This window comes from Sminthopsis crassicaudata, chromosome 2, assembly GCF_048593235.1.
Source record: "Sminthopsis crassicaudata isolate SCR6 chromosome 2, ASM4859323v1, whole genome shotgun sequence".
Lineage (NCBI taxonomy): Eukaryota > Metazoa > Chordata > Mammalia > Dasyuromorphia > Dasyuridae > Sminthopsis > Sminthopsis crassicaudata.
Genome location: NC_133618.1, coordinates 272,979,282 through 273,002,548, shown reverse-complemented (window position 1 = coordinate 273,002,548; position 23,267 = coordinate 272,979,282). Strand labels below are relative to the sequence as shown.

The following is a 23,267-nucleotide window of genomic DNA, read 5'->3' as shown; positions in this document are numbered from 1 at the left end:
CATTTGGTTTCTCAGAGGCATCAAAGAGCCTGAGAAACTAACTGGAGCATTTTTTAACTCATTGAATTAAGAATGCCACAAGTATCAAAATTTGCAAAGTAGGTGCTCACCAATTACCTGGAGAGTGACTAGAAAAATTATGGAGCATAAATATAACGGAGTATTAATTACTGTATAGTAAGATGTGATGAATTAATAAGAAAACAGGAAACCTTAGGAAGGTTTATATGAAATTATCCAGAACAGACCAGAGAAGTCATCTATTCAATGACCAAAACAATATAAAGAGACACAAAACTGAAAGATGTAGTGTCTATTCTGTGCCAAGGGCTGGGCATTCAAAGACAAATATGAAATATTCCTTCCTTTGATTTCAGAAAGTCCTGGAGAGATTTACATGAACTGATGCTAAGTGAAGTAAGCAGACCCAAAAAAACATTGTACACAGCCACAAGATTATACGATGATCAATTCTGATGGATGTGGCTCTTTTAAACAGCGAGGTGATTCAGGTCAGTTCTAATGAAGTTGTGTTGGAGAGAGCCATCTGTGCCCAGAGAGGGCTGTGGAGCATGTGTGTGGATCACAATATAATATTCTCACTTTTTGTTGTTTGCTTGCAGTTTGTTTTCTTTCTCATTTTTTTTCTTTTTGATCTGATTTTTTTTCTTGTGGAGCATGATAATTGTGGAAATATGTATAGAAGAATTGCATATGTTTAACATATTTTGGATTACTTGCCTTGTAGGGGAAGAGGTGGGGGAAGGGAGGGAGAAAAATAAATTTGGGATATAAGGTTTTGCAAGGATGAATGTTGAAAACTATCTTTGCATATATTTCAAAAACAAAAAGCTTTGTTAAAAAAAAAAAGAAAAAAAAAAGAAAAGAAAGAAATATTCTTTCCTTGAAGACATTCCCCACTAAAAAGTCCCAAGAACCTGGACTTGCATAGGTCTTTGGGCATCTGTCCTTAGCACCTCTCTACCCATTTGTTCTGGACCTTAACTTGCCTAGCTCTTATGTCCTGATTATTCACCACTCTGGAGATTCAGATTCAATATTGAAGAAATAGTATACATCCTCAAAAATGTCCAATCTGGAGGGTTTTTATCCATTTAATCATAAGATTTTAGAATCTAAAACCAGGATTTAGAGCCTAAAACTATGGGATTTAGAACCAGACAACAACAATAATAAAACCAAATTAAATAATTGATTGATGCTCACCAAAAAATATTTTTATAAAGCTTTTTTATTTTCAAAACATCTTCATGGATAATTTGACAACATTGACCCTTGCATAGCCTTATGTTTCAGATTTTCTCCTCCTTCCCCCAACCCCTTCCCTTAGATTACAGGCCATCTCTCTCTCCTTCCTTTTCTCCCTTCATTTCTCCCTCTCTCTCCTTTCCTTTCTCCCACCATTTCTCCATCTTTCTATCTTCCTCTGTCCCTCTCTCTCCCTTCCTCATCTTCTCTCTCCTTTCTTCTATTTCTCTCTTTCCCTCTCTCCCTCTCTGTTTTCTTCCCTCCTCTCTTTCTCTTTTCTCTCTCCTCTTCTCCCTCTGTCTCTTTCCCTCTCTCTTTCTCTCTGTGTGTCTCTTTGTGTGTCACTCTGCTTCTCTCTCTCTTATTATTATTGTTATCATTATTAAATTTTGGGGAGGTTCATCAAAATTTCTGAAAATCCCACTCCTGGTATTCAGGTCAATTAGGGTTCTTAGAAACTTATATATTTCTTTGGCCATTGCAACCCACAAAACAGAATTCTATATCTCTCTATGACTTTTGCAGTGACAGAGCCAAAGTAATAGAAAAAGAAACTCTTTCCCCTTTTTACAATTTTAAGACTTTCCATAAATATTAAGTTAACTTTTGTTGCTCTAAATTTTAGTCTTCTCTATAATCACAGAGAATGAATTCTATTCATACTGATATATTCTCTTTAAATCAAATCAGAAAGTGTTTAAGTATGTTTGTAGTTCAATGGGAAGATAATTTTATGTTTTCTTTAAAGAAGATATTGTGCACCCAATGGGAACATGAAACAACACTTCATGAAATACTTTACCATCTTGTCTTGTAGTACTGAAGAGATACCAAGAATATATAACTACTTGATGTTCCAACCTATTGTAGAAGTCGAAGAAATAGACAAAGTCTTCCAAACTGAGTCAACAGGGGTCAAGATTAAGAAATAAAAGTCCAAAAGTTTACAAACTCCTTAGAAGCCTGGACTTCACACACACACACACACACACACACACACACACACACACACACACACACACAAACAGAGTATGAACATATATGTACATGCACACAAACTAAATATAGATCCACATCTTACACAATGTACCAAGATAAGGTCAAAATGGGTACATGATTTAGACATAAGGGTTTATACCATAAGCAAAGTAGGAGAGCAAAGAATAGTTTACCTATCAGATCTATGGAGAAGAGAAGAATTTATGTCTAAACAAGAGAGAACCTTGTGAATTGGAAAATGGATAATTTCATTACATTAAATTAAAGAGTTTTTGCACATTGGTTTTTGCAACCAAGATTAGAAGGAAAACAGAAAGCTGGAAAATAGTCTTTATAGCAAGTATCTCCAATAGAAGTCTCATTTCTCAAATATATAGAGAACTTGGTCAAATTCTATAAGAATACAAGTCATACTCCAATTGATAAATGGTCACAGCATATGGACAATCTTCAGATTAAGAAATCAAAGCTATCTAAAATCATATGAAAAATGCTCTAAATCACTATTTATAAAAAATGCAAATTAAAACAATTGAGGTACTACATCACAGCTAATACATTGATTAATATAATAGAAAAGAAAAATGACAAGTGTTGGAAAGAGTGTAGAAAAATTGGAATACTGATGCACTGTTGGTAGAGTTATAAACGGATCCAACTTTTCTGGAGAGCAATTTGGAATTAAGCACAAAAAGGCTATAAAATTGTGCATGCTGGTTGGCCCAAAAATAACAATGCTAGGTCCTACCCCAAAGAGATTTTTTTAAAAGGAAAAGAACCTATGGGCAGAAAAAAATTTACAGCAGTTTTTTGTGGTGATAAAGAATTGGAAATTGAGTATATGCTTTCCAAATAGGGAATGTCTAAAAAAGTAGTGGGATTGTGATTATGATGGAATACTATTGCACTATGAAATGAGGAGGAGGTTGCTTTTAGAAAATGCTGGAAAACATATATGAATTGATCACAAAATGAAGGGAACAGAAGCAAGAGAGCACTGTATGCAATATTAGCAATACTGTATGATGATCAATCATATTCTCAGAAAACTAAGGAAGATGCCATTTTATATCTGCCTATTCTCCAAGCTAAGACATTTTACAAAAATTTACAAAACATAACCTGAAAATCACATTTTAGCTCAAACATCAACCAATATTTACTATAGAAATCAACCAGGCCTAGAAAATGAGTAGGTGCCCATCAATTCAGAAATGGCTGAATAAGTTGTGGCATATGAACATAATGGAATATTATTGTTCTATAAAAAAAAAATGATGGGCAAGCTAATTTTAGAAAGATTTGGGAAGATTTACATGAATTTACATGAAGAGTGAAACAAGCAGAACCAGGAATACATTGTACATAGTAACAGCAAGATTGTGCAAAGATCGATTATGAAAGACTGGGTTCTTCTCAGTGATTCAGCAATCCGAGGCAATCCCAACAGACTTTGGATAAAAATGCTATCTGTATACAGAAAAAGAATTATGGAGATTGAATGTAAATCAAAACATGCTATGTTCACTTTTTTGTGTTTTTTTTTTCTCTCCCGTGGTTTTTCCCTTTTCTTCTAATTTTTCTCTCCCAACATGATTCATTAAAAAATGTATGTTTTGTATTGGTCAACCTGCCATCTGGGGGAGGGGAGTGGGAGGAAGGAGGGGAAAAATTGGAACAAAAAGCTTGGCAATTATCAGTGCTGTAAAATTACCCATGCATATATCTGGTAAATAAAAAGCTATAATTTAAAAAATAAAGAAAAGAAGAAGAAATGTATATTTAAAAAAATAAATTAAAAAAGGAAATCAACCAGGCCAAATCTAGGACTTATAAATCTTATAAAGGACTAAATAATTAGCTAGTACAGTGCAGATGGTCCTGGAGTGAAGACCTGAGTTCAAATCCAACCTCAGACAATTACTAGGTATGTGACCTTGGTCAAATCACTTAATTCTATCTACTTCAGTTTCCTCATCTGCCAAATGAGCTAGAGAAGGAAATGACAAATTACTTCCTATCTTTGCCAAGAAAGCCCCAAATGGAGTCACAAAGAATCAGCTAAGACTCAAAAATGACTGAAAACAACAGATGCTAAGTGCTATGGGGCACTTTCTACTGTGAATGCCCTCTCCTAACAGGTTTCTGCCAAGGCAAAAGCTGATCAATATAAATGAGACCATTTCATATTTTCACATAAGTGAAATCTGGCTAAATTGAGGCAGCTGGTTGGCTGAGAGAGCACTGGGTCTAGAGTTAGGAAGAATGAAGTTCAAATCTGGCCTCAGTCACTCATTAGCTGCATGACGCTGGTTAAATCATTTGACTTTTGTCAGCCTCAGTTTCCTCCTATGGTGATAACAGCATCTACTCACAAGGTTGTTGTGAGGAACGAATTAAATAATAGTTTTAAAGTACTTAGCACATAGTAGGCACTCTACAAATACTTATTCCCTTCTCCCTCCAATTCCTAAAGCAAACATCATGGGCCACCTTGAAAAGGGAAAAGGAATCACATTGTGAAGGGAGAGGCAATAGTAATTGGTACAAATGAAGGCTAATTATATGTGAGCATCTCAGGTCTCTTTATTTTAATACTAGGTGGAGCTCAGCCCTCAACCCAGACACATGGTCACTGAACCCCAAGGACTTCCTGCAAAGCTCAGAGCCAACTTGCCACAATATCAGGGAAAACTCTGTATATGGGTCAATAATTTGGTACTACCAAATACAGCAAAGAATATATATCTTAAAGATAACCCATGCTCGTAACTGATGAAATTCTAACAATTATTATCCCACCCATGGTGTTTTTAAAGCAAGAAAATTAGAAGCATTCAAAAGTTTATGAAAACACTAAGAGAATTCATAAGACTAATTAATTATCCAGTAATTATAAAAAGAATTTTTCACAAAGCTTTATTGTTGTTTTTACAATAACCCATCATCTCCACATGAATCTAAAGATCTCTCCCAAAAAGGATTTGAATTGAAGAGAGAAAAGTCTAGAAAAAAATTAAATGCAGGTTGTAAATATCTTTATACATTCTATATTATTCAGCTATAAGAGAGATATTTAATGGAATCAAGTAGAGTTTAGGAATAAAAAAATCAGATTACTAAACCAATCCACTAGCAGAAACCTGTATTTGAGAGGAAAACATCTGGGAAAGAATTCTGGGTAGTTGCTGGAAGTCATTAAAACATCTGTTTTCACTAATATTGTTAGCTACATGGAAAAAATGAGCAGTTCTTTTTTCTTTTTTAAAGGAAACTTAGTCCCCAAATCCAAAACTTGTTTCCATACATTTGTGATTCTATGACTTAGTTATTCTCCACTAGGTCTCATTTTATTTTATTTGGCCCACAATTCTAGCCTTAGATCTTTTTTTGGAATCTGATTCTGTCCTCTGAATTGTCCCCTATCCTGTTTTGTGTTATCTGCAAATATAATGGCTATACCATCTTTGCTTTCTTTCAAGTCACTTACAAAATTGGGAACATCAAAGGGCAATGGGCAGACATCTGAGGGACCATACTAAATACCTCTCTCCAACTCAAATCATTCAATCATTGCTCAATCCACCTGATTTGCTATAATCTGGCTGCCATCTTTCCATCTTTTCCACAAGGACAGCATGAATGACTCTCTCAAAGCAATGCAAGACTCAAAGTAAAACTACAGCATTCTCTTGATCTACTGAAATAAGGTTAGTTTGGTTTGACCTATTCTTGATCAAATCAAGTTGATGTTTTCAGCCACTCTTTCCTGATAGATAGATAGATAGATCATAGATAGATAGATAGATAGATATACACAAACCATCCTTTTAGTAAAGCATTTTGACAGGAATCAAGGCTCTGGTTTGAAGATTTTAGCCTAATCCAATTTTTAAAAATCAAGACATTTGTCCTTTTCCTAATCAGTGGCACTTCTCCCATGTTACAAAAAATTTTAGAGGGAATGAAGAGACTCAATAAGCATATCATTCAATCAGTTCCTTCAGTACCCTAGGTTGTACTTCTTCTGGGCCTAATAACTTGTATTCAACAAGGGTAAATAAATGTTCTTTTACTCTCTTCTAGCTAACTTAAGTTTCAACTCCCCATTAACCATTTTTATTCTATTCTTCCCAGTTTAAGGATCATTCTTCTTGATCCTGAAAACGGAAACAAAATGAGAGTTGGATAGTTCTGCCTTCTCTATCATCTGTTAACACTGTCCTATCCATCTTGATCTAGAGTCTTATTTCTTTATTGATACTGTTCCTTTCCTGCAATGGCTTTTTTTAAATGAGATTTTTGTTGTTGTTGTCCTCATAATCTGTATGAAAGGGATATCCCCAAACAAATCCCACAGAATGTAACTCAAAAGGTGATATAATAGGTGGTATGAGGTGATAAGCTGACTGTAGAAATGTATTTATAATATACTCCAACATCTCTGTGATTGAGTCAAGAAAGGAAAAACTAAAAATTGGCTAAGCAAACAGATCAGCCATTTCGGAGGGGCTTTTAAATAGCTCATTTCTAGAAGACTTTATAATCAAGCAAAGTTCCTAAACTGTTCATACACTTTGACCCAGGGATCTCATTACCGGAACTTCTTTATAACCCAAGGAAATGATCAAAATAGGGGAAAAAAACCCAACCTTGTACAAAAATATTTGCATTGGCATTATTTTAGTAACCAAAAAACTAGAAACAAAATTAATTTCCAGCAACTGAAGACAAGCAGGGTGTGTGTGTGTGTGTGTGTGTGTGTGTGTGTGTGTGTGTGTGTGTGTCTACAAAAGTGATGGAATATTTGTTGTTGTTCAGTCATTTTTCAATCATACCCCCACTTGGGGTTTTCTTGGCAAAGATACTTGAGTAGTTTGACCCTTCCTTCTCCTGCTCACTCTATAGATAAGGATACTGAGGCAAACAGTCAAGTAACTTGCTCAGAGTCATGCAGCTAGTGTCTAAGGTCATATTTGAACTAAAGTCTTCTTGATTCCAAGCCCTGAGCTCTGTCCATGTGTCACCTGGCTGCCCTAACTTTAACAGTGGGAGGGAAGAAAATAGTTCTTTTTCTTATAAGTTTTATTCAGTTCCTGATATGTCTTAGAAATTCAACCTTTATTACAGACACCTGCTTCCCCCATTTCCTTCTCTTTTTCTAATTTTACCTGCATTGGGTTTATTTGTGCAAAACTTTGAAATTTCATATAATAAAAAATATCCATTTTACCCTCTATGAATCTCTTTATCTCTTGTTTGGTCATGAATTCTTCCCTTATTTGTAGACCTAAAAGGAAATTTCTTCCATGTTCCTCTAATTATTTGCTTATGATGTTACTTATTATATCTAAGTCAGAAACCCATTTTGAGCTTATCTAGGTATATAACGTAACACACTAAAACATTATTAGTGAAATCCTAAATTGGTCCAACCATTCTGGAAAAGTTTATGCTAGGAAAATCACCAAATGGTTCATTTCCTTTGACACAATGATCTTACTACTAAGCAAATATCCCAAGGAGGATAAAAAACAGAGGAAAAGGTATTACGTATACAAAAACATTTATAAGGGTTCTTTTGTGGTAGTAAAAACCATCAAAACACAATGTGTTCATTCATTAATTAAGTCTGAATTAAAATTGTGGATTTTGAATATATTGTAATACTAGTACATTACAACAGAATATTATTTCACTGTAAGAGACAATTAACATGAATACAGAAGTCAAAGAAAGAGACCAGGCTGTCATGTAATGGTGGGCAATAAGGTAAAGGTAGCTAAAAGAGATTATGAAAGGGCTATAACCACAGCATCTCTAGTAGACTTTGTATAGGTGTACTGGAAAAGGGTCAGAGATGATGACATTTGGGGGAATGGAATGGAATGGGAAGCAGAATGTGGCAGTAAGCAGCAGACATCAGTACTTGGTAAAGAAGAGCAGATGGCAAGGAAATAGGCATAGAAGAAGGGAATAAGATGATACCAACAAAACATATGGGAAGCACTGAAGCATCCCAGACCAAGTATATTCCCTGCTCACATGTATTTCCTGTTGTGTGCATCCCTTCACATATGGATGCCCATCTATTCACCACATATGGCTACTCACACACAATTCTTATAAAGAGCAAAGATTATTCCCATGGACTGTATATGTTTTTATTATAGCTTTTTTATTTACAAGATATATGCATGGGTTATTTTACAGCATTGACAATTGCCAAACCTTTTGTTCCAATTTTTCCCCTCCTTCCCATGTATATTTATTTTTTAAAAAGTAGACCCAGGGTTTAATGAAGAAGGGACTTTATATTTATTTTATTACTTTTTTACCATTATATTATTATATTTATTTGTTATTAATAATAATTATTACTTTAATTATATTGCCATATAATTAAAATGTTTTTTACTATAAACTTATTATATATCACCTGAATGATTGGTAAAAGGTAAAATCCATATGTGGGATCTAATTAGCTACAGTTTAGAATGAGCTTACTAAATAGGGTCCCAGAATTTAAAAAATAACCTGACTTTAAGAAAAATTCAGGGAAACATGATAAGACTCTTATGAACTGATAAAAGAGGAAAGGAAAATTAAGGAGAGAAGAATTTATGTAGTGTCTACTAAGTTCCAGAACAAAAAGAACAAAATACATAATGATTGCCAATAAGTGTAAATTAAAACAACATAAAAGGAATATGAAGTATAATTGTAATAAGCAATCAAACAATGATGAAATACATTTTCCCCTCAGTAGAGAAATGAGAGACTACTGATGTGTAAAGTGATACCAACTGGTGGCTTAATTTTTTTTTATTGCATGGGAGAGTTCAAAAGAGTGGGGATATGTAGAGGACACTAAGAGGAAATTGACTGTGGTGTGAAAACAAAGGGCAATAAAAAAACTTGAAAAACAAAAACAGTACCACCTAGGTTCAAGTGGTTATTTCAAAGCCATGAGACAAAATGGGGGCCCAGACCTCCCATTCACCTTATTTTTATTCTAAAAAACAATTGAGTCAAATAAGAATAGATCATTGGTTAAATATAAACACTCGGGGCAGCTAGGTGGTGAAATAGAGCACTAGAACTGGTGTCAGGAGGACCCGAGTGCAAATCTGGCCTCAGACACTTAACACTTCCTACCTGTGTGACCCTGGGCAAGTCACTTAACCCCAATTGCCCCAGCAAAAGTAAATAAATGGATAGATAAAGGAATAAGTAAATAAATAAATATAAACTCTCTCTAGCTTTAAAGCCTCCACAACCAGGTTCCAACCTATGGTTCTAGCCTCACTAGACAATACTACCTCCCTAATTCCCTTCTCATTCCCCAAAAAAACTCTGTGTTCCAACCAAACTGGCTTTCTCTGTTCTTTCCACATAATACTTCATTTCCCATCTTTGGGAATAGATGACTTTTGCATTGGCCATCCTACACACCTGGAATGGATTCCCTCTTTACTTCCACATCCCAAAGTCTTCCTCTCAGAAACAACCTCATCATTATCTGCTATATGAAGTATTTCCTGATCTTTCCAAATGTTATTATCCATCCTCCAAAACTACCTTAAATTAATTACTTTGAACATATTTGTATTAATTCAGTTTCTACTTAGGTCACATATATTTACTTATATCCTTGTTGTCTCCCCATTAGAATGTAAATTCTCTATAAGTAGGAATTGGCTCATTCTTTGCATTTGTATCCTCAGACTAGTTTATAGCAGGTGCAAAAGAAAAACTTGTTGACAGACCCATTGACAGGATCATAGATCCAGCGCTTTAAAGTCTAGGACCTCAGAAGTCATCTAGACTAAGTACATGACATCATCTTTGCCAAATGAATTGAAGGGAAGAACCAAGATATGAGAAGTTTGGAAAAGAGGCATCAGGTTCAGTTATTCCAACGCGGCTAAGGAGGAGTATAGACCTAGCTTCCTTTACAAAAACTGATCAAGTGTCCCTCTGGCAAAAGAAAATAGATAACAGGGAACCGCTGGAGTTTACTGAATGTGGGAAGAAGGATGATAGGTCTAGCTTGTACTTTAAAGATCAATTTGAGAGCTAAGTGGAGGATGGCTGGGATAGGAAGAGATCTGAGGCATTAAGACTACCCAGCAGATTATTGCAGTAGCCCAGAGTGGTGACAGGTCAGAAAAGAGATGTTAAGAAAGCAGAAACAATAGAATTTGGCAATAGAGGGGAGAATGAGAGTGAGTAATCTAGGATGACACCTAGGCTGTGAATATTGAGGACTAGACAGATAGGCATCCTCAACAGCATTACAGTTAAAGTCATAGGGCTGAGGCAGCAAATGATATGGCCCCAGGTGATGTGCTTTAGGAGAAGCACCAAATATTGGGATTTGGTCACAGGAAGAATTCTCATTGGCCATTCTCTTTGGCTAAAGGTAGTTTTATTTAGGAGAAGAAGTTACAGATAAAATGAAGAGATACAACAGACACCAGGAATGGTAAGTATGAAATAGGATGGATGGGAGAGCACATAACAAGAAAAGGGGTTTTAATAATAAATGATGGTGGGGCAGCTAGGGGGCGCAGTGGATAGAGCACCAGCCCTAAAGTCAGGAGGACCCAGGTTCAAATCTGCTCTCAGACACTTAATACTTCCTGGCTGTGTGACCCTGGGCAAGTCATTTAACTCCAATAGCTTCAGCAAAAAAAATAATAATAATAATTAATGATGGAGAAAGCAAGTTAGGTTAAATCCTAAAAAGAGATTTAGCATGCTAAAGGAGTTAGCTGTAGGGTGGAGAAGGAGAAGAAGGAAGGGAGACACCACGAGGCATAGTGGGGTTAGGAGAAATATCATGTGGTATGAGGGAGAGAGGAGGGGAAAGACACCATGCTGTGGTAGACTGACCCAAAGGAGTACAGCACAGATGCCATGGAATATAAGCAGATTTATAGGGAAAATTAACCTCAGAGAAATGACTGGATTTCTGACAGAACATGGTGAGGCTGCCCACGACCTCACAGATGGTGGACCTCAGAAGTTGCACATAACTTAGATATCTGACAGGACAACCCCCCAGAGAGTGGGACAAAACTGACCCCTATCAGAGCCTTCTCCCTGCCTGCCCCAGGAAACAACTGCAATAGGCTCCAGTTCTTCTCTGCCAGGATCTCCTCAATAGAAATAAACATATTTTTGTTATACATGTAGATGTATAACTATGTGTATATAAACCTACATATCTGTACATAATACATAATCTATATATACACATATGGAATTTATGCCAAAGGGACAGAGTGCTAGCTCTCTCAGTTCAAATCCAGCTTCAGACACTTCCTCAGGCGACAGTGCTAGTAAGGTAGCGTACTCCATCAATTAAAAAAGACAGCTCATTCTTCCTTTGACTCTCCTTTAAAAGACTTTCTATGAAATATTATTGTTCTGTAAGAAATGACCGGCAGGATGATTTCAGAAAGGCTTGGAGAGACTTACATGAACTGATGCTGAGTGAAATGAGCAGGACCAGGAGATCGTTATATACTTCAACAATAATACTACATCTCGATCAAATCTGATGGACGTGGTTCTCTTCAACAATGAGATGAACCAAATCAGTTCCAATAGAGCAGTAATGAATTGAACCAGCTACACCCAGTGAAAGAACTCTGGGAGATGACTATGAGCCACTACATAGAATTCCCAATCCCTCTATTTTTGTCTGCCTGATTTTTAGATTTCCTTCACAGGCTAATTGTACACTATTTCAAAGTCTGATTCTTTTTGTAGAGCAAAACAACTGTATGGACAGATATACATATATTGTATTTAACATATACTTTAACATATTTAACATGTATTGGTCAACCTGCCATCTGGGGGAGGAGGGGAAAAATTGGAACAAAAGATTTTGCAAGAATCAATGCTGAAAAATTACCCATGCATATATCTTGTAAATAAAAAGCTATTTAAAAAAAAGACTTTCCATGAATGGGTAGAAAAAGGCAAACACCATTTTTCCAGCCTCTACAACATGGTACTTCAGACCGTGTGTCGGCAAGAGCTAGGCAAACATGAGCCTGGATCTTGAGCCTCTGTTATGCTTTTCTCTTTTATGTTTCTTTTACCAAGCATAGGTATGCTTGGTGATATATAAATAATAAGTAAAAATAGCTATCTCAAGAGGCAATCTTGAGAGGTCAAGACATCTGGAGATTCTGGATTCCTTGGCTGGAGCTGACTTGTGGCATGGGGAGTTTCTGCACTGCAAAGAATAACCACAAACAGGAGAATAACCCCAATTCCTATCTTGGCTTGCCAAAAGTCATGGAAGTGTTTTGAGAGTGAGACAAAGGTAAAATTTTAAATACTTCTAAGATCAAAGATAAACTCCACGAATAGGCATTCAAAGTTCTTTACAATCTGACCCCAACTTGCCACGTTGCCCATGAGTCTCCTTTGTGCACTCCACATCCAATCAAACTAGACTTCTTATTGCTTTTCAAGTATAAGACTCCATCTCCTATTTCCATGCCTATTATACTGGCTGTGGCCTCCACCCTTAGAACATACTCCTTCCTGACTTATACTTCTTAAAATTCCTACTTTTCCTTCAAAACTTAGTCCAAATGCTACTTTCTACATGAAGCAATTTCTGTTCCCTCTAAGTCTCCTAAAGGAAAATGTTTCCCTCTAATATGATAATATTATTATTTGGTATAAGTATATAATTGACATACAAATATATAATATATATTTGCCTCTCCCAAACTATCTTGTATTTATTTTATGTATATGGTTGTTTATATACATATGTAAATATTCACAGAATATAATTTCCTCCAGGACAGAGCCTGTTTTCCTTTTGTCTCTGTATATCCAGCACCTAGCATACTATCAGGCACATAGCAGAAGTTGAATGTTTATTGATTAGGTAAGGTTTAATAAGGAGGTCAGTATTTTACCTTTGCCTTGAAAAAGGGAGTAAGAAATAAATAGGAAGAGATGAAAACAGCTCAGCACAGGTATAAAGAATAGGGTATGTTTTTATAAGACAGGTGTTAGAAATATAAAGATTAAAAAAAAACTCAGAAGTGTATGAAATAAGTTTATTTATTTACCATTCTTACAAGAAATGGGCGCTCCATCCAGGGGCAGTGCCTGGATAGATCCCTGCATATAGACAAGGGAATGAGCCTTTTATTTCCTATCCTGAAATACAAGGTCCCTCCCTCATTGCCCCAGTTGGCTGGGGATAACAAAGTTAACAGACTTCTTGCTCCTCCTATTGCATGTTCCTCTTTGATATGTTCCTCTCTCTCATCATACAACCTATGTTCAAAAATGGCAGAAAACTCCTCCTTTAGGGAAGAGAAGTTATTATTAATTAAATCATTAAGCAGGACGTTCAGTGATTGCAGTTACCTTTCACCCACTTCTTGTTTGGGGGTGATTTTTTAAATCAGTTTTTCAGTTCAGCAGCTCAGTATCTTGTTTTGTACAGCTAACTCAGTCGACTGGCGTGATCTTTCTTTAAGTCTTTGTTACAATATGGAAATACAACTCTATAGGTTGCTCACAACAGGTATAAATGGAGAGTCTTCTTTTGCAGTTTAAATTTAGAGATTGATAGGGTCTGGGAACAAACGATGCTTTATGAAGAAGTGTGTTCAAACAGACTGACAAATCATAGATGTCACAGAAAAGGTCTCCACCTCCCTCGGGGGACTGGATTAGATGGGACCAGGTAACTTCTGAGATTGTACAATAATCTTCTCCTGCTTTGAAATGTTCTCATCAAGGGGAGGGGAGACGTTCTGTGGGTTCCAGTACACAGTAATGGCCCAAACATAAATAACCATCAACAAGTTACTCTTTCTCTTCCCATTGGCTCACACCTATCACTGTCCTATTGATGTAACTCAACTGTCAAAACTGCCATCAGAAGATTCTGCAAGACAATGAGCACAACTCCTCTCTCCCTTTTCTTTGTTCCCATGTAAGAGCAGACATGCAGCTAGGAAAATGAATACATTCTTTGCACTTGTCCATCAGATCTGTGGTTTTTCTGCTATATTTAAGCAGTCAAGGTTCAGTCAAACTTTAGAAATTATCAAATTCTCTAACTCTAAGCAATTAATCTGTGCCACCTAAAGGAGTATCTCTTATTCCAGGGTTCCCATTTTCTTATTTTTTCTGCTTCATATACTGCTTTATCAACACCATTCTTCCACATTCCAAATATTAGTTTCTATCATTCTCCAATGGCCTGTTTGGCAACAAAAACTAATCTGAACTCGTCCCCAAGTCTTCACTCCCATTAACTGCAAGCAGCCAAAGTGAATCACTGAAAGACACTCAATGTCCATGGAGTCAGAAGAGCTGAATTAAAGTCTTGGCTGTTTCTTCCTAGATATGTTCATTTGTTGTTCAGTCATTTCAGTCATATTCAATTTTCCAAGATCCCATTTGGCGTTTTCTTGGTAAAGATACTGAAGTGGTTTGCCATTTCCTTCTCTATCCCATTTTACAGATGAGGAAACTGAGGCGAGTAGGGTTAATGATCCCATAACTAGTAAGTGACAAGGCCAGAATTGAATCTGACTCCAAGCCCTGATGTGATAGCCACTGAACCACGTAGGAGCCAGATCATGGATTTAGAGACCTTGAAGAACCTCTAGTCTATGCCCACATTTTATAAGTGAGGCAGCTGAAGCAATGAGGGTTAAGTAGCAAGTCTCTGACTCCTGAGCCATTTGGTTCTTCCCCTGTCCTATGATGCCTGCTCAGTTCCCTCATCTATAAGGTGGGGATAAGAAATCTTTTTTTTTTCCTGACACAAATGGGGTTAAGTGACTTGCCCTGGGTCACACAGCTAGGAAATGTTAAGTGTCTGGGGTCACATTTGAACTCAGGTTCTCCTGACTTCAGAGCCTGAGCTCTATCCACTACACCATCTTATTGTCCCATAGGATTAGAATTCTAATACAATTTCCCCTCACAGGGTTGTTTCCTGACATGCCTTGTGTCAAGCTTAAAAGTACACTGGTGATATTCTCCATTAGCATAAGCTGTTTTGCTTAATCAGCTGGTTGTCCCCTTGTATGGGTGACTTAAGAGAATACACAACACAATTTTTATAAATAATATTTTAATTTTTACATTTTATTATAGTATTTTCTATTTTATTTAGTATTTTTTATAAATAGTATTTTATTTTTTTCCCAAATTAAGCAGAGTTTTTAATATTCACCTCTGCAAAACCTTGTGTTCCAAATTCTTCTCCCTCTTTCCCTGCCTCCCTAAGACAGCAAGCAATCCGATATAGGTTAAACATGTAATTCTGCTAAACAAATTTTCATATTTGTAGGACACAACTTTTGATGGAGAAAGTGGAAAGTCTGATGGAGAAAGATCTGTAATCTTTATCAGGTAAAGGACTGCCACCTCCCTTCCCACTATTACACCTTCCCACCCCTCAGGAAATCAGATTCAGGCTTGGCTCAAAGTTTGGCTGCCAAAGGACCTGCATGTGCACAGTAGATGCTTTAGGTTCCAAGTAAAACAATGCTAATTCGTTCTATTGAAATAAGGTAAAAGAAACCCTTAAATTAACTGGAAAACTTGGAGACTAATCTAGATGAAAGTCCTTCTGATTTAAGAATAATTTAAAGCACATTTTTCTTACTGTCAGTACACAAAAAAATACAAATTAAGAACCTCCTAAGAGTGTGGGTAGATTCATTTGCATGGTTAGAATCCACCAAAAAACTGGTCTTGCACTAGAAGGAAGGAGTGGGTTAACAGGATGGATACAGCATTCTGCTCAATCCCGAGAGACTAGAATATAAAGTAAACAATTCAAACTCCAAACAGAAATAAAATACACAATGAAGAAGGGCATTAGAGTCTGAGACATGAGGCATGAAACAAAGCTAAGGAACAGCCACACATTCAGACCTAAGTGGGTGGGGAAAACTGTGATTATTGCTACCTATAAAACTCAACAGAAGAAACTTTCAGCTTATCTCGTGTTCAGGAAGAACTGGATTCAAATTCAGTCACTTGACATTTAACGACCTGAACCTTAGTTTTCCTCCTCTAAAAAAAAATTTTTTTTAAAATAGAAATGATAATAGTATCTATTTCATAAATTTGTTCTATCAAATAAGATAATATTTGTAAAGCACTTCACAAAACTTAGAAGCCTTATATAATGGTATAATATATTCTATAATATGGTAACATTACGACACTAACTATTATGCTATAAGGCTATAATATGTTCTATAATGCAATATTATAGACTATAATACCATAATATATCATTCTATAATATTATGATTATTCACAACAACTATGTGAAATAGATACTATCATCCCCATTTTTAAAACTTCAAAGAAGCTAAAGTGACTTGACAGTCACATAGCTAGTAAGTGACAAACTTATCTTACTGATTCCAAGTCCATCTTGCTATTACTTGCATTGCCTTGAGGCCCTCCTTCAGAGCCTGTCCTGTTTTGCACAGCCTCAGACACTTACTAGCTACATGGTACTGAGCAAGTCATTTCTGCCTGCCTCAGTTTCTTCATCCATAAAATGTGAGAGTAATAATAGAACCTGCCTTACAGGGTTCATGTGAGGATATTTGTAAAGTACTTTACAAAACTTAAGTGCTCTATATATACTAGTTATGATTGCTATGATTATTATGGACAGAATTTAAGGATTCTGAGAAGGGAAAATGCATTTTAAAATGCTTATAAAGATTTAACAACAGTGGGAGAGGAGTATCAGTTCAGCTGGCATCTAGAGCATGTTGAGGACAGTAAAAAAAAAATAAGTCATAAGGAAGGAAAGTAGATTTAATAATAGCCAAAACTATTACAACCACAGAGGTTCCTCTCCTGGTAAGGTCTCCACTGAATAAGAAATGAGGGTTGACTGAGGAAATCTTGAGACAGAGGTCAGCAGGCAATTCAGCTGGAATCCTCCAAGGAGTCTCCCCCAACACTGAGTCTATTTACACAGCATGACATCAATTTAAAAGGGGAAGAAAAGGACAGCCATTCAGAAGGACACTTCCTCAGCATCTCTCATCCTCCTCCCGCCCCCTTCCTTGTTTATTGCCCCACTATCAGGATGTTCCTCTTCCCTTTCCACTGTTCTCAACAGGAAACATGGGGACACAGACCAAGCTGCTAGGGTGAAATCAGAAAAGGGTTGCATCTGGGCTTAAGCTTTAAGCTTTGACTTTTTCCTTTTAAAAGAGAGATTCTGGCACTTTGAAGATTTGATCTTATTTGTTCAGGTCTCTGAGATCTTAAAAAAAGGGATAAATTGATTTTTACATAAAAGGGAATACATGATAGATAAAAGGGAAATATGAACATAAAATGTATACATAAATACATAATAAAATAATACATAGAATTCATAAAAAGGAAAAGAATATTTCAATCCAATCCTACAAGCTTTTGCTAAGCATACCTCAGAACATTTGGGCAAAGCACATGGGAAGATCAGTAATGAAAAAGAACAATATCTACTCCACATATTTTAAAACTCTTTCTATATATCTCACCTCCAAATATTTTACCTTTTTTGTAGTTAGGTGGTGCAGTGGATAGAGAACTGAACCAGAAATCACCAAGTCACCAAGAATCAAATGATTTAATATTTATATAGTACTTAACTCTTGCCTGACACATAATAGTTACTATATATTTATTCTATTCCAAATCCTGAAATTCAAGTCTGTCCTCGGATACTCACTACCTGTGTGACCCCACCAAGTCACTTAACCTCTGTCTGCCAAATGCAGATTATAATAGTGTCTACCTTCCAGGATTATTGTAAGGCTCAAATGAAATATGTGTAAAGCATTCTGCAAACCTTAAAGCATGATACACATGCTAGTTAATTTTTTTTCATAAATTTTAATGATGGGTTTTGGTTTTATATCACAATCATTTTCAGCTATTCTACTTCTGCCCCATCTCAACAACCCACTGCCGCTTTCTAATAGGCCAAAAAGTTAGAGATGAAGCAACTTCCTGATATGGGTTTGAAAGAGCATATCTGGTTTCCAATCGTGCATGCTATTCACATTTTATGCAAAGTGAAAAAAAAAAAAAGAAAATCCAAGGAGATGAGGTGTCTGCTTTGCTCAGTGTTGAAGTTAAATTCCTGCTGGTGCAGTCTGGAAAAAATTTCATTGCACTGATGTAGCGCAGAGTGAGTTTCCTGTATCTAGTGTTGTTTAGTCTGGACAGATCTCTGCAGGTCGGCCCCTAGGCCTGGGAAGCAATAGGGAGATATGTTTTCGAACTCAGTTGCAGCTGGTCCAGTGAGAATCCAAGTCATTAGTAGCAACCCAAGATCAAGAGATAAGAGTTCACCTTTCTACAACATTTTAAGGTTTTAAAAGTGCTTTTTTCCTTAAGCAATTTGAAATTATGTAAATAAGTGGCTAAAATACCCATACCACTTGATCCAGAGATTCTAATCTTAAAGCATATACACCAAGAAGGTCATTGATAAAAAGAAAATCTCCATATATACCAAAATATTTAAAACAGCACTTTTCCTAGTGGCAAGAACTGCAAATAACTGATGTTCAACAATTGGGTAAAATAAATCAGCTGTGGCACAGGAATGTAAGAATGCTGCTGTGCTGTAAGAAATGATGACTACGATGAATATAGAGAAGCACAGAAGACTTATATGAACTGAGTAAAGTAAGCAGAAACAAAACAATATATGTTGTATCTACAACAATGTCAATGGAACACAAAACAATAAAAAATATATGTTTCAAAAGCATTAAGAATAAGTATGATCCTAAAGAAGAGATGACAAGATATACCCCCAACTCTGGCTCTATCTGCAAGGGGTAAGTCCACAGATGTGTAACATGGATATATTTTCAGATTTTTTAATGTATTGATCAACTTTGCTCATTCTTTTTTCTTCTTCCTTTTTTTTATTTAAAAAAATATGCTTTCTGGAGAGACTCTCTAAGAAGAGTAAAGATGTGGGGGAAATCTAGACTATGTAAAAAAAGTATTAATAAAAATTTATTAAAATAAAAAAAATATGCTTTCTGTATTGTCTCTGAAAGAAGTGAGGTGAAAGGATACAGAGGGAAATTCAGGTGACATAAAAACAAAAAAATGTCAATAAAACTTTTTTCAATGTATTTTCCTTACAAAAACTCTAGCATTATAGATTTAAAAGTGAAAGAAAAGACACTGAGTCAAACCCCAAAACTTTATAGATAAGGGATTTAAGACCCACTAATTAAGTGTGCTGGGGAAAAATGGGAGCCACTGAGTTTGTCTGAGCTTCCATGATTGTCTGACTCCTTATTTCCCCCATACACACACACTTAATTTTTTCCTCTCACATTTAAAGAAAGTTATCTTTTAACATTTATTTTAATAAGATTTTGATTTCCAATTTTTCCCCTTCCCTCTCTTCTTCCCCCCTTCTCAAAGACAGCAAGCAGTATGATGCAGGTTATACATTATACAATCATACTAAACATATTTCCTCATTTGATTCCTTACTTTTCAATGGCAAGGCAATATTCTGCCTCAAAGCACCTCTTAATTTGGAGGTCTGGGTTGACAAAGACTAACAAGAGTTCTATGAGAAATACAAAAGAGGTATATTATCCAATATCAACTCACAAGAAGCATATATATATGTATATGTTTTTATAGCGAGACATAAAATCATGAATTGAACAAGACATTGCCTTGGGACTGACCAACAACAAGGAGTTACTAAGAAACCTTAGTCTTTGGGAACAATCAAGTCTTGAGTCTTTTAAGCAAACTTAGAGAAGGTGAATTTCCAATTGTAGAGATGAAGAGAGAAAGAATTTCAGACATGAAGGATAGCTAATAAAAAGGCAGAAGATAAAGTTTCATATGTGAGGGGACAGAAGGTAGAACAGTGGAGATGGATGACAGATTTCAGGGAAGGGAGTAAAGCGTAAGAAGACTGGGAATGTAGGCAAGGGCTAGGTTATGAAAATCTTTAAATGTCATTTAGAGAAGCTTATATTTGATCTAGAGAGAATACCCACACTGATGACATCATAAAATCATTCATGTGTGTGTGTATATATACATATGTATATATACACACACAGATATACATACATATCTGTAGTCTCATTAGGACAAGACAAAGACACATGAAACAATAGTACACGAAAATAATTTATTAAATCTTCAAATACATTGTATAAACAATAGAGATTATGGGAATTTGGAATAGGAAGAGATCAATATAAACTAAAAGAAGCTGTGAGTAATAAAAAGATTTTATGATGATAAACTACGATAGACCTAGCTCTTCTCAGCAATGCAATGATACAAGATAATTCCAATAGAACTGCAACAGAAAATGCTATTTATGTACAGAGAGAGAACTATGGATCAAATATGGATATGGATACTGCACTCCCTCTTCACTGCACCTTCAACAGAATCTCTTGCTTCTCTCATGAGGCACTGTCTACATGAAGTCTTTCCTAATGTCCCCTTCCCCTTTGTATTTACTCATTTTGCAGCTATTGTATGCATATCTGATTATCTCCAATTTTTATTTATTATTTATGAACAATATATCTTGTTTGTACACATCTGTTTATATGTTGTCTCCTCCATTAGAATGTGAGCTTCCTGAAAGTAGGGGCTGTCTTTTGTCCATCTTTGTACTTTTAGCTTAGCACAACAGCCACATAGGAGGCACTAAATAAATGTTCACTGACTTACTCATCTTCCCATTAGAATGTAAGCTACTTGAAGGTTGTGATTATTTCATTCTTTGTATTTGTATTCCCTGTGTGTAGTCCAGTGCCTGGCATACAACAGACACTTAATAAAGATTGCTGACTGAGAGTGAGCTCTATCAATTGGTCACAAATACATTTTCATTTTAAAAGCACAAATTCTTCACAACTTAACACTGAATCTCAACTCTTTGGGAAATCTTCCAGACTTTGAAAGAGAAAAGTTGTTTCTACAAAATCTTGGATTTGGAGGGAGAAAATGAAGCCAGCCAGAAGCTGCCATGCATGCTTGTTATACAACATTGCCTCAAGCCCACCACATATAACGTAGGGTTGGTTTGGTGGGTAAAAAAAAAAAAAAAAAAAAAAACTAATTGAGGATTTTCCTTCTTATCTTTCCCTCATTTCAGAGTCACCACACACAATCTTTATCAACTGCTGGCTTCCTTTACTGGTTCTCCCAAAACAGCATTTCAACACAGACCAAAAGCATATATACGTCCTATTCAAACAACCATGTCCTACCCAGGTCCATAAGAAACCACCCTGAGAAAGACAAGACTTAATAATGATCTGGTTAACCAAAGGGACTTCCCTCCACAGAGATCCTCTTGCCTAAGAAAGGATGAGAAGGAAGAAATAACAAATTAATCTATATAATCCCCCTAAAGGAAAAACCTGATTCTGCTCCTCCCATTTCTCCCACTTCACTACTGTCACCAGGTAACTCATCTTCCAGCATGAAGGAAATTAACTTTGAAATTTTGAAGCCTTCTTTTCTTCCCAGAGGAAAAGAGGTTGGACATTAGAGGGTTCCTTCAAGATCCTCCATTTAAGGAGCTCCCCCCATCCTCATCCCCCAAACTCTGTGCTTTTCAGCTTCTATCCATTAGATTGGGACCCCTTTGAGGGCGGGGCTACCTTTTGCCTTTCTTTGTAGCAGTGCCTGGGCTGTAAAGGTCCTAGAGATCTGCTGACAAGGAAGAATTCACTCCTCTCATCATTAAGACCAGGTATCAGTAATATGGCTTTAGATTTAGGGCTGGAAGAGATCTCAGAGCTCATCAGATCTGACAGATGGGGAAAATGAGGTCCAGAGTGGTTAAGTGATTTGGCAAAGTCATACACTCAGTAAGCTCCAGGAGATCAGGATTTACCCCCAACTCCAAATGGACGTTCTCATGGGGTGATTATCCAGAGAGAGAGAGGGGAAGCTGGGGGGGGAGGGAAGGAGGAGAAAGGAAGAGAGAGAAAGAGAAAGGGCAAGAGAAGCAAGGAGGAAAGGAGGGAGGGAAAGAAGGAGAAAGGGAAGGAGGAAGAAGGGAGAGAATGAAGGAAGGAGGAAGAGAGGGAGGAAGGGAAGGAGGGTAGCAAGGCAGAAAGGAGGGAAGGAAGGAGGGAGAGACAGAGGGAAGAAGGGAGGGAAGGAGGAAAGGAAAGAAGGAAGGATGTGAAAAGAAGGATGGATGGAAGGAAGGAAGGAAGGAAGGAAGGAAGGAAGGAAGGAAGGAAGGAAGGAAGGAAGGAAGGAAGGAAGGAAGGAAGGAAGGAAGGGAGGGAAAGGAAAGAAAAGGAAAGAAGGAAGGATGTGAAAAGAAGGAAGGAAGGAAAGAAGAAAGAGAGGGAGGGAGGGAAAGAGGGAAGGAGGGAGGAAGGGAGAGATAGAGGGAAGGAAGGAAGAGAAAGGAAAGAGGGAGGAAGGGAAGAAGAAAAAAATAAAGAAAAAGGAAGAAAAAAAAAGAAAGAAAAACCAGCTGTTATATCTTGCCCACAGATGATCCTGCTGGAAGAGACTCTGGCAGTGTCTAAGAACAGATTGAAAGACAAATACATCTGGTTTCCACTCAATTTCAGTTCTTCTTCTTTTTTTTTTTTTTGGCTTGGTGGGAGAGAAAAATCTATAAATAACCTGAGCTCCCCTGCCCTAGCATGTGAAAAATGAGATGCTATCATCATCCACACTTTTCTGTTCAAGAAAGAAGAGTTTTCATAAAGTTTTGAATATAGCTGAACAAATATCCACAGTGACCTCCATTTAAAGAGAATAGGATGTCTGTAGACACTCAGATATCATATGCATTGCATGCCTAAAGCAAACTACAAATGATCAATGTTCACATTTGGCAGGATAGGGTGAGAGGGACTGCATCTGGAATTTTATTGGAATAGGGAACTCCCAAATGTAGAAACTCCCTCTACTGA

At 36.5% G+C, this 23,267-nt stretch overlaps 1 protein-coding gene across 4 annotated transcripts in view; it reads right to left on the bottom strand.

Moving 5' to 3' along the window:
* The window catches only part of STARD9 (StAR related lipid transfer domain containing 9), a 161,588-nt gene that overhangs the window by 74,379 nt on the left and 63,942 nt on the right, over positions 1-23,267 (bottom strand). The gene's annotated exons all lie outside the window — the stretch shown is intronic.